The following is an 8,031-nucleotide window of genomic DNA, read 5'->3' on the forward strand; positions in this document are numbered from 1 at the left end:
TGAGTCCACTTCACTCCACTGTTTCCACACCGACTCTGTCTGTGACCTGAGTCCACTTCACTCCACTGTTTCCACACTGACACTGTGACCTGAGTCCACTTCACTCCACTGTTTCCATACTGTCCTCAGTGTCTGTGTCTACAGCTTGTGTTTTACAAAAAGGAGGCTTGAACATCCCATTTCTGCTCAGTCTTTCTTCTTTTTTATAATTTGATGTTTCAGAAATTAGAATAAAAAAACATTAATTGATGTATAATTCTGAATGTACCACTTTTGATTGTAACTGATTTGATTGTTATTAGAATTTTGTTCTGCAATAAAGTTTTTAAAACCATTTTTGTTATCTGCATGAAATTTCAAAGTATGATATTGTTACGAATTCTCACACGGTCACGCATTCCACCCGCACTAACAAACGCCTTCACATTCCCACGCACACCCACTTAAACAGATGCTCACGCCGCAGTTAATCTTCCTATCACCTTTCACTCCCATCACTACTTTAACCCTCCTCTTTTCCCTCACCATCCCTCACTAATTCGGATTCTCTTTGGAGCTTCCTAGTGCACGTACTCTTCTTCTTTCGGTTTGAACTCATCATTGCTTCCTGGACTCTCGCTTGTTTCTGACCTCGTTTTTGCGATGTGGATTTGTCATCTCGATTGAACTGTTCCAGCCTGGTTTTTTACTTTCGCCCACCCATCGGCTTTTTGAGTGTAAGGACTTGCGTTGTTGTAACATTTTCTATAATGACTTCCTGCAACAGCGTGGAGATATCACCAACTTGAGCACAGGGTCTTTATTTTTTAGCATAATGATTGTTAACAGATGTTTAAAGTATCAATAAAAAGATAAGGAGTCTTTGTCCATTTACAGTAGATGGTCTTTTGTCCCTCAGTTTTTCCAACTTGTTCTATGAATGTTTAAGCACTCTTAAGCACGTTCCGTCACAAAGTTTATGGTGTTCTTGGCGCTGTGCTGCACGTAGATAATGTAGACAAGAGCACAGGTAACAGTACAGGACAGGCAGTGAGGAGCTCATGTAGCTTTCAACTCAGTGCGGAGTCCAGAGGAAGGCCTCGTTCACTGAACGATCTCTCAAGAAACCCCGGTTGAGATTCAACAGGTGTCTAATAATCATGTTCAAAAGCGTGATACGTTTTTTTTAACATAACCTTATATTTGCCCGTACAGTACAACATATTTTTTGTACCCTCAAATCACCAACGTTACTACTTTCTCCTGAGAAACACAAGTGAAACACGAGTGAAATCACAATAAATTATACAACAAATCTTTTCAAATGCCCAGATATGACAGAACACATTTAAGACTTACACCCCTTTTAAATATGTATTTCCTTCATTTCAGTTTTCTTCCCTCCCCAGGACACCTGAAAATTTACTATTGCATATTAAAGGCTGTACATGTAATACTACTTATTAAGATAGACATTAAAGTTAATTATGAATAAATTACACTTTTCATTAAGACATGTTTTGATAAAATTCATTGTGAATAGTTGTGGTGTCTGGAAAGCAATTTTAGTTAAATATAAAAATACTTTTCAAGCGAGTGGTGCATAAGCTCGTTATGTAGTGGCTATATTATTTCCACTATATTCACAACAGTTCAAATGTGATCTCTTGTTCCACTTACTCTGCTACTCGGTTGGTTAAACCCTGCGAAGAGGCTTCAGTAACATCTAATGGGCAACAGCTGTTATTTTAGGTTTGTTGCAATTGAGAACAAGTTTAGTACAGAGCTGCTGACAAATTTCAGCGGCCAAGTTTGTTGCAACTGACATGTTGTAGATACCAATCAGCCTCAAGAAAAAAACAAACATTGCCTGTGCCTTTTAAAAAAAGAAAAACAGAGCAGTAGTTATTGAGGTATTTCAGGTAGAATGTAAGAACTAAACTTAACTAGTCCCACAGTAATGCATGGGGTGCTATCAATAGAAAAAAAATAGTTGTAACCCGAAAACACAACAACCACAAAATGAGAAGTCTTCCAGGAACCTAGGTAAATCCCTGTAGTAGTCTAATAACTATAAAAAAAGAAACAAACATGAAAGAACTTCAAAAGAAAAAGAACATTAAAAACATATCTGTGGAACAAGAAAAACACAGAATCTAACTGCGAGAGCTTTTTCAAGTTTTCGATACTCCATCATGCTCCTCTCATCTAACTAGATCTCTCTCATCTATACAGTATGTAAACAGGTCAGCTGGAGGTCCACAGCTGATGGTAATTTAAGTAAGTAGCTGTGTCAGCATGCATGGGCTGCAAAGGAATGAGGACATTTCAACAGTTACAACCCTCTTTATAAAGGGTGTGCACTCAGTCAAGGCACTGAAAGTTTTTTGTATTATTCTTGTTCCAAAAAATGTTCCATTTGTTTTCTTTCTTAAATGTTGTTGATTAAAAGATCTTATTAAATGTGAAAAAATCTGATTGTGAAAAGGTCAAATTCTTAGTGAAAAAATCAGTAATGTGAGGAAAGATGGATTGTGGGAGACCCTTGACTCCCCATGTCATGCTGTATTTCTCTCTCATTCTACTGGTAGTGGTGCCATCGCTTCTGGAGAAAGTCTGTCAGTGGTCCTTCCAGACGGGTCAGTAAATACTGTGTGTGTGCTGTATAAAATACGCCGTTGAAAACTTTTCTAAAACAGGAGAGATACGTTTCGGAATGCATTTTCCGGTAAAAATAAAATATCTACACGGGCGCTATTAGCTGAGTCTGAAGCCTGCTCTACAGAAGAACTATATTCAGAGTGCCAAAGAAGTCGCTTCCATGCGTCATAACACCACAAAGTCAGACTACAAGTGCTGAAAAGCCATTATGAATGGTAACTGGTAATTGGCTGGATTAAATTTCCAGTCTCTTTGAGGGCATGACTTGGAATCCCACTGCTGCCCCATATTTCCTTACTAAGAATCACGATATTGTTGTTGTTGCCTCCACGCGATTTAATCAACTTCAGTAGAATTAATTTGAACAACAGTAATAATCATATTTGTTTTATTCCCTCATTGCAATTTGTACACAAAGATTATTTTTTTTATTTTAAAAACGTGATAGCCTTGATGGGAAATAATACAGAACTGCAGGTGTGGGGGTCAAGTGGTAAGGTGTTGGTTTTGTAAACTGAAGTTTGTGGGTTTGAACCCCATCCTTGCCTGTTTTGTTTACCATGACATTCCTTTATCTAAGTCATCAAATGTCTTGCAATGTAGAAATCTCTGTAATAAGAGGAAAAGAACTATCGGTAGTGTTTAATAATCCTTCTGTTGTTCTAGCATAATCTGCCCTGATTTTTAGTTGACAAAGCAATGGGTGCACACACCACCCTCTGCTGCCTGGCAGGATGGTTAAGTGGTCTAAAGTGCCACACTCAAGGACTCTTGTTTTTTCATGTTGCTCATGTGCTCTGGTCTCTAAGTGGAGGCGTCAGTTCAAATGTCACTCCCGATAGCTAAGCTTTTCCTGTCGTGCATTATTCCAGTCTTGTACTCGCTGACAATCACAATAAAAGGAAAACGGAGAAATTGCTTAGCAAGAACTTAATGGACAAGGAAAATGCTTCCCAAAAACTTCAATGTCTTTAGCAGAAAGGAAACATTAGATAGCCTTCGATTTCTGCCTTAAGAACTGTTTGGGCTGTCTGTAATTGAGAAAAGATGTTCGGTAAGATGGGCATTAAAATGTGAAAGACCAAATTATAAAAGCAGCAGGAGAAAGGTGCAGCACAATGAAATTTGTGAGTGTTCTACATTGTTAAAATTCACGAGTTTTTATGCTGCTTGGATTTCTTTTAAGCCTACGAAGTGACTCCTGTTTCATTTTCTATTCACCCACTCGTTTTGTAATATACCTCTCAAACTTCAGAACCAAATAAGATTTCATGTGTGACAGCATTCCCCTGCAAATACTGTTTCCATGATGTATTGGGTGAAACCGAATGAAATATTTTAGTGCTGGCTCAAATATGAGGAATTTCAGGAAGACCTTTTTAAACTTGGTGTGCTTTCGTTTCATTTGTTCACTCCTGTATGATCATGGTAGGCTGACAGGAGGAACATGTGGCCCAAAAGCAGTGACAATATCAGATGTGTCTGCAGTGTGTTGGTTTGTGAGCAACGATAAACTAACTTGACGTGGAAGCAGGTGTGCCTGCATTAATACAGCTCCATCGATCGGAAAAAGTAACACAAGAACCGACTTAAATTCAAGAAAGTTTCTGCAGCTGAAAACAGAGACTGCTCCAGGTGATGATCAAACTCAACCTCTGCAGAACACCACTGTATAAGCGCTGCACACTGACCAATTGCGCTACACTGCGGGGAAGTTAGCTTGAAGTTTGAAAATGATTTTGGCATGCCAGTAACGTTTTCATGAAACATCTTACAGTTACGAAAACACTTACTTTGTGTATAAAGTACATTTTGAATGTTTTCACAGCCGTTTACACCATTTTTTTAACCACACACAAATATTCTTATGTCCATATCCTCGCAAGGGAATTTCATGAGGCTGGTGGTAAATATCCTGTCCAGGAATATCGGGGCTGTAGCGGGTCAGATCTATAGATATAGTGAAGATGTTAGTGGAGATGGTGTGTCTGGTCTATATGTAAGAGATGTGCAGGAAGAATAATCTGTGGTCTGGGAAGAAGAGAACCCCTTCGGAAGAGCAGTGCTCCTCACAGGAGAGAATAAAAAAAAAATTCAGGGATGCGGATTTTTCTCCTTGGGGGAATTAAAATCACTTAGCAGGAGTGACCTTGTGGCACAATGGTAACGTGTCTGACTCCCCTTCAGAAGGTTGTATGTTCAAATCATGTCAAAGTCACCTGATGTGTTTTCTGGTTCTGTTGGTGCTGAACCAGGAAAATACACCAGGCAGTTGAGTTTTATCTGTACACCACATAGGTAATCTGAACAAAATAACAGAGCAGTACAGAACATGCAGTCAGGAGCGAATCATCTTGAACACGACAAGAGAAAAGGCACACTGCACATCCGCGATAGACCACGTCCGACTTTAGAGACAGTTCCATAACAGAATGGAAGTTTCAGACCCCTTTTTTATCACAGGTTCAAGGAAGCCTGAAAGTTAGGGAGTTTTAGGTCACTTTTGTATTAAAAAGTGTCTGAAGCCTGTAAATATAATTTGCCCTTTTTTAATTATGCATAAAATCCACTCCCATGTACCAGGACCTTACAGTATATTCATGTTAATTAAAATGACTAACCCTATTGGACATTAGCTGGTGCTATTTGTAATGATTGCTATTTCATGCTGGAGAGAAAGGAAACCAGACCCAACGTTTGCTTTCAGGTGCTGTTCATTTATTTAATGGACAAGTTTCCAACTCATTTCCTTAGTCTTGTTTACCTTGAATTTAAGCCACGAACCAGGTTTCTACTGTACATGTAAAGGCACAAGTAATAGATTCCGAGATCACAGGCAGAAACAATCAACACACTGAAAACACTAAGTTATTCCTGATCGTAGTCGAAGATGCGCAAAAATAAATTTCCTGATTCCTAAAACCCAATAAAGTCCATGTAAAAGTCTATTTTCAATCCCAATACACGTAACTGGATATAAACCAGTGACCTTCACATACTAACTATTCTGATGTATCTGTATTCTGTATATGTTTTCTGATGTATCAGGTGGATGCTGCACATTGGTGGTGGTGGAGGGGAGTCCCCATTACCTGTAAAGCGCTTTGAGTGGAGTGTCCAGAAAAAGCGCTATATAAGTGTTAGCAATTATTATTATTATTATTATTATTATTATTATTATTATTATCATCTGAATTGTTTTAGCACAGTTACAAGAAAGAGACAAAATCTTTTTTTTATTTTATTTTAAAAAAAAATTTCATTCAAGCTGTAGGTTTGAAAATGATTTTTTTAAATTTCCTAAATAATATAAAACACGAACATCACTCATTGTAAGCGTCTAACCATTGATATTCATGAATTGTAAGCCCGTACACAGTCACATGCTCTCAGTTCAGTGAGTATAATGCCTTTCAGGGTCAGAATATTATATTTTTGCCACTTATATCGAACCTGTTAATACTCCCAAAAGTGCAGTAGTAGCTTGTACTTAATAAAAATGTACAGTTCACCGCTAGTATAAACAGATGTGTGCAGTGTTTGCCTTTGTAAGCATTTGTTTAAAAAATAAGTTCACGATATGATAAAAACACAGGAAGCACAAACTTAATAATATAATGATTCAAAATCAAAACCAAATCATAAAGCCTATTAAGTACCTATCCTTTGAAAACAGAGAACACCTTAATATCTACAAAAAACGTGATATTTGTATCTACTTTTGAATTACAAAGCAGACAGAGTAGTCCCTGAATTCAAAGATCAGATCTTGGCCAAAACAAGACAATCAGACGTGAGCTGAATTCGGAACAAGAGCCCCTGCTTCGTCGTTTATTGAGCTTTTGATCGAAGTCTGAGTGAAAAAGATTCACTATTTTAACTCTTTGATTAAAGTACACAAAAAACACCTTCCTTCGAGCTGGAATCAAACCAGCAACCTAAGGATTCCCCACTGTTTCCACTACAGTCCTCTGCTCTACCAACTGAGCTATCAAAGGGATGTCAAGAGCTTCTCTCTGGCACAAACTGCCCAATGTAGTGAAAGGTGATTTAAATTCCAGTTCGACATCAAGTTTCCAACTCGTTTCCACATTCCAGGTGGAAAATGACTCAAGGACTTTTTTTTCTCGAGGGATCATATTAAACATTTCATTTGGATCAAGAAGTGGATCAGGGAGACACAAAACAAACAGTTTAATTCCATCTTTATTAGAAACTGCAACACAGCTACTGCATGTAAAGCCTTCAGTATGTGATTGTGAGAGTTCAGTTATTGACATTTAAATACAGTGTAAATCTTCAAACTATTCTATCACTTCAGAATATTTATAAGAGTCTACCTGGAGGGGGGTTTAAACCCACATTAACATTTGTCCATTGGATTTAAAGTCCAACACCTTAACCACCTGGCCATTCAGATTTGATTCAACCAATTAAAAAAATTAAACCAGCGCCCTGTCACAGAAACGTACCCTGGTCTCCCGCGCAACAAACTTGGGTACTCAGCACTGTACGAACTAAATTTGCTCATTTCCAAAGACGGTTTCGCCTGCTCTCATCTTTTTAAAGACTGTCATAAACACTCAAGGAGTAATTCATTTGAGTTTGAAGTCTGTCTCTGTTGCTTCGGCTCTTGATGAAGAAAAGCTGTACGTGGGAGACTCCTCAGAAGAAGTTTAACGTCACCCTGCAAGGGAGAAGAGCCATCATTCACCGAGGCAACCACTAAGACACTTAACATTAAACACATGAAATGTGAGATGTGAAAAATGTTTTCTACTTAGAAGTTCTGTCATTTCTATTCTAACGAGAGAGGCTCTTTGTCGGAAGTGAGATTTGAACAAATGTTGCCAAGGGAAACTGCAACCTAAACGCAACGCCTTTTTTATCTTTCATTTATCAATAATGCAATAAAGTATTTAAATGGTTTAAAAACAAAAAGAAAATAAGAAATTGACAATTACAACACCAATCAAATCTGTATATAAAACATAGTTCAAGAAAAAAATAAGCTAATTAAGGCACAAGAAAACAAATTAAATATAACAACCCTAAACCACAAACATAAAATATATTCTGATCTTATCTTTCTCTATTAGGAGACACCCCCACCTCAGAGCCTGAAGTACAGGTCTTCCTCTCGCAGTTCCACAAAGATGCTATTTTTTAAGAAGATCCTGCGAAAGTCGGCCATCCGCCTCTCAGCCCTGCAGTAGGCCAGGCTGAGAGAGAAGCAGTCCTTCACCCTGGCGATGTACAGCCTGACAAGGCCTGGCTTCAGGCTATTGTACATCACCAGGTTCCCCCTCTCCCAGACAGCTGCCCTTGCTAGGCTGAGGAGGAGGTTCACTAAAATGGCATTAACCCCCTCCTCAGACCCGCAGTATCCAA

The 8,031-nt window shown here is 38.4% G+C and overlaps 1 non-coding gene across 1 annotated transcript; it reads right to left on the minus strand.

Moving 5' to 3' along the window:
• Window positions 1-6,550: 6,550 nt before the first annotated feature.
• Window positions 6,551-6,638, minus strand: trnay-gua (transfer RNA tyrosine (anticodon GUA)). Its single transcript is given in 2 exon segments — window positions 6,551-6,586; window positions 6,602-6,638. It is a non-coding gene; the product is annotated as a tRNA-Tyr (tRNA).
• Between the last annotated feature and the right edge of the window lie 1,393 nt (window positions 6,639-8,031).

This window comes from Atractosteus spatula, chromosome 10 (genome assembly GCF_055471065.1).
Source record: "Atractosteus spatula isolate fAtrSpa1 chromosome 10, fAtrSpa1.hap1, whole genome shotgun sequence".
Lineage (NCBI taxonomy): Eukaryota > Metazoa > Chordata > Actinopteri > Semionotiformes > Lepisosteidae > Atractosteus > Atractosteus spatula.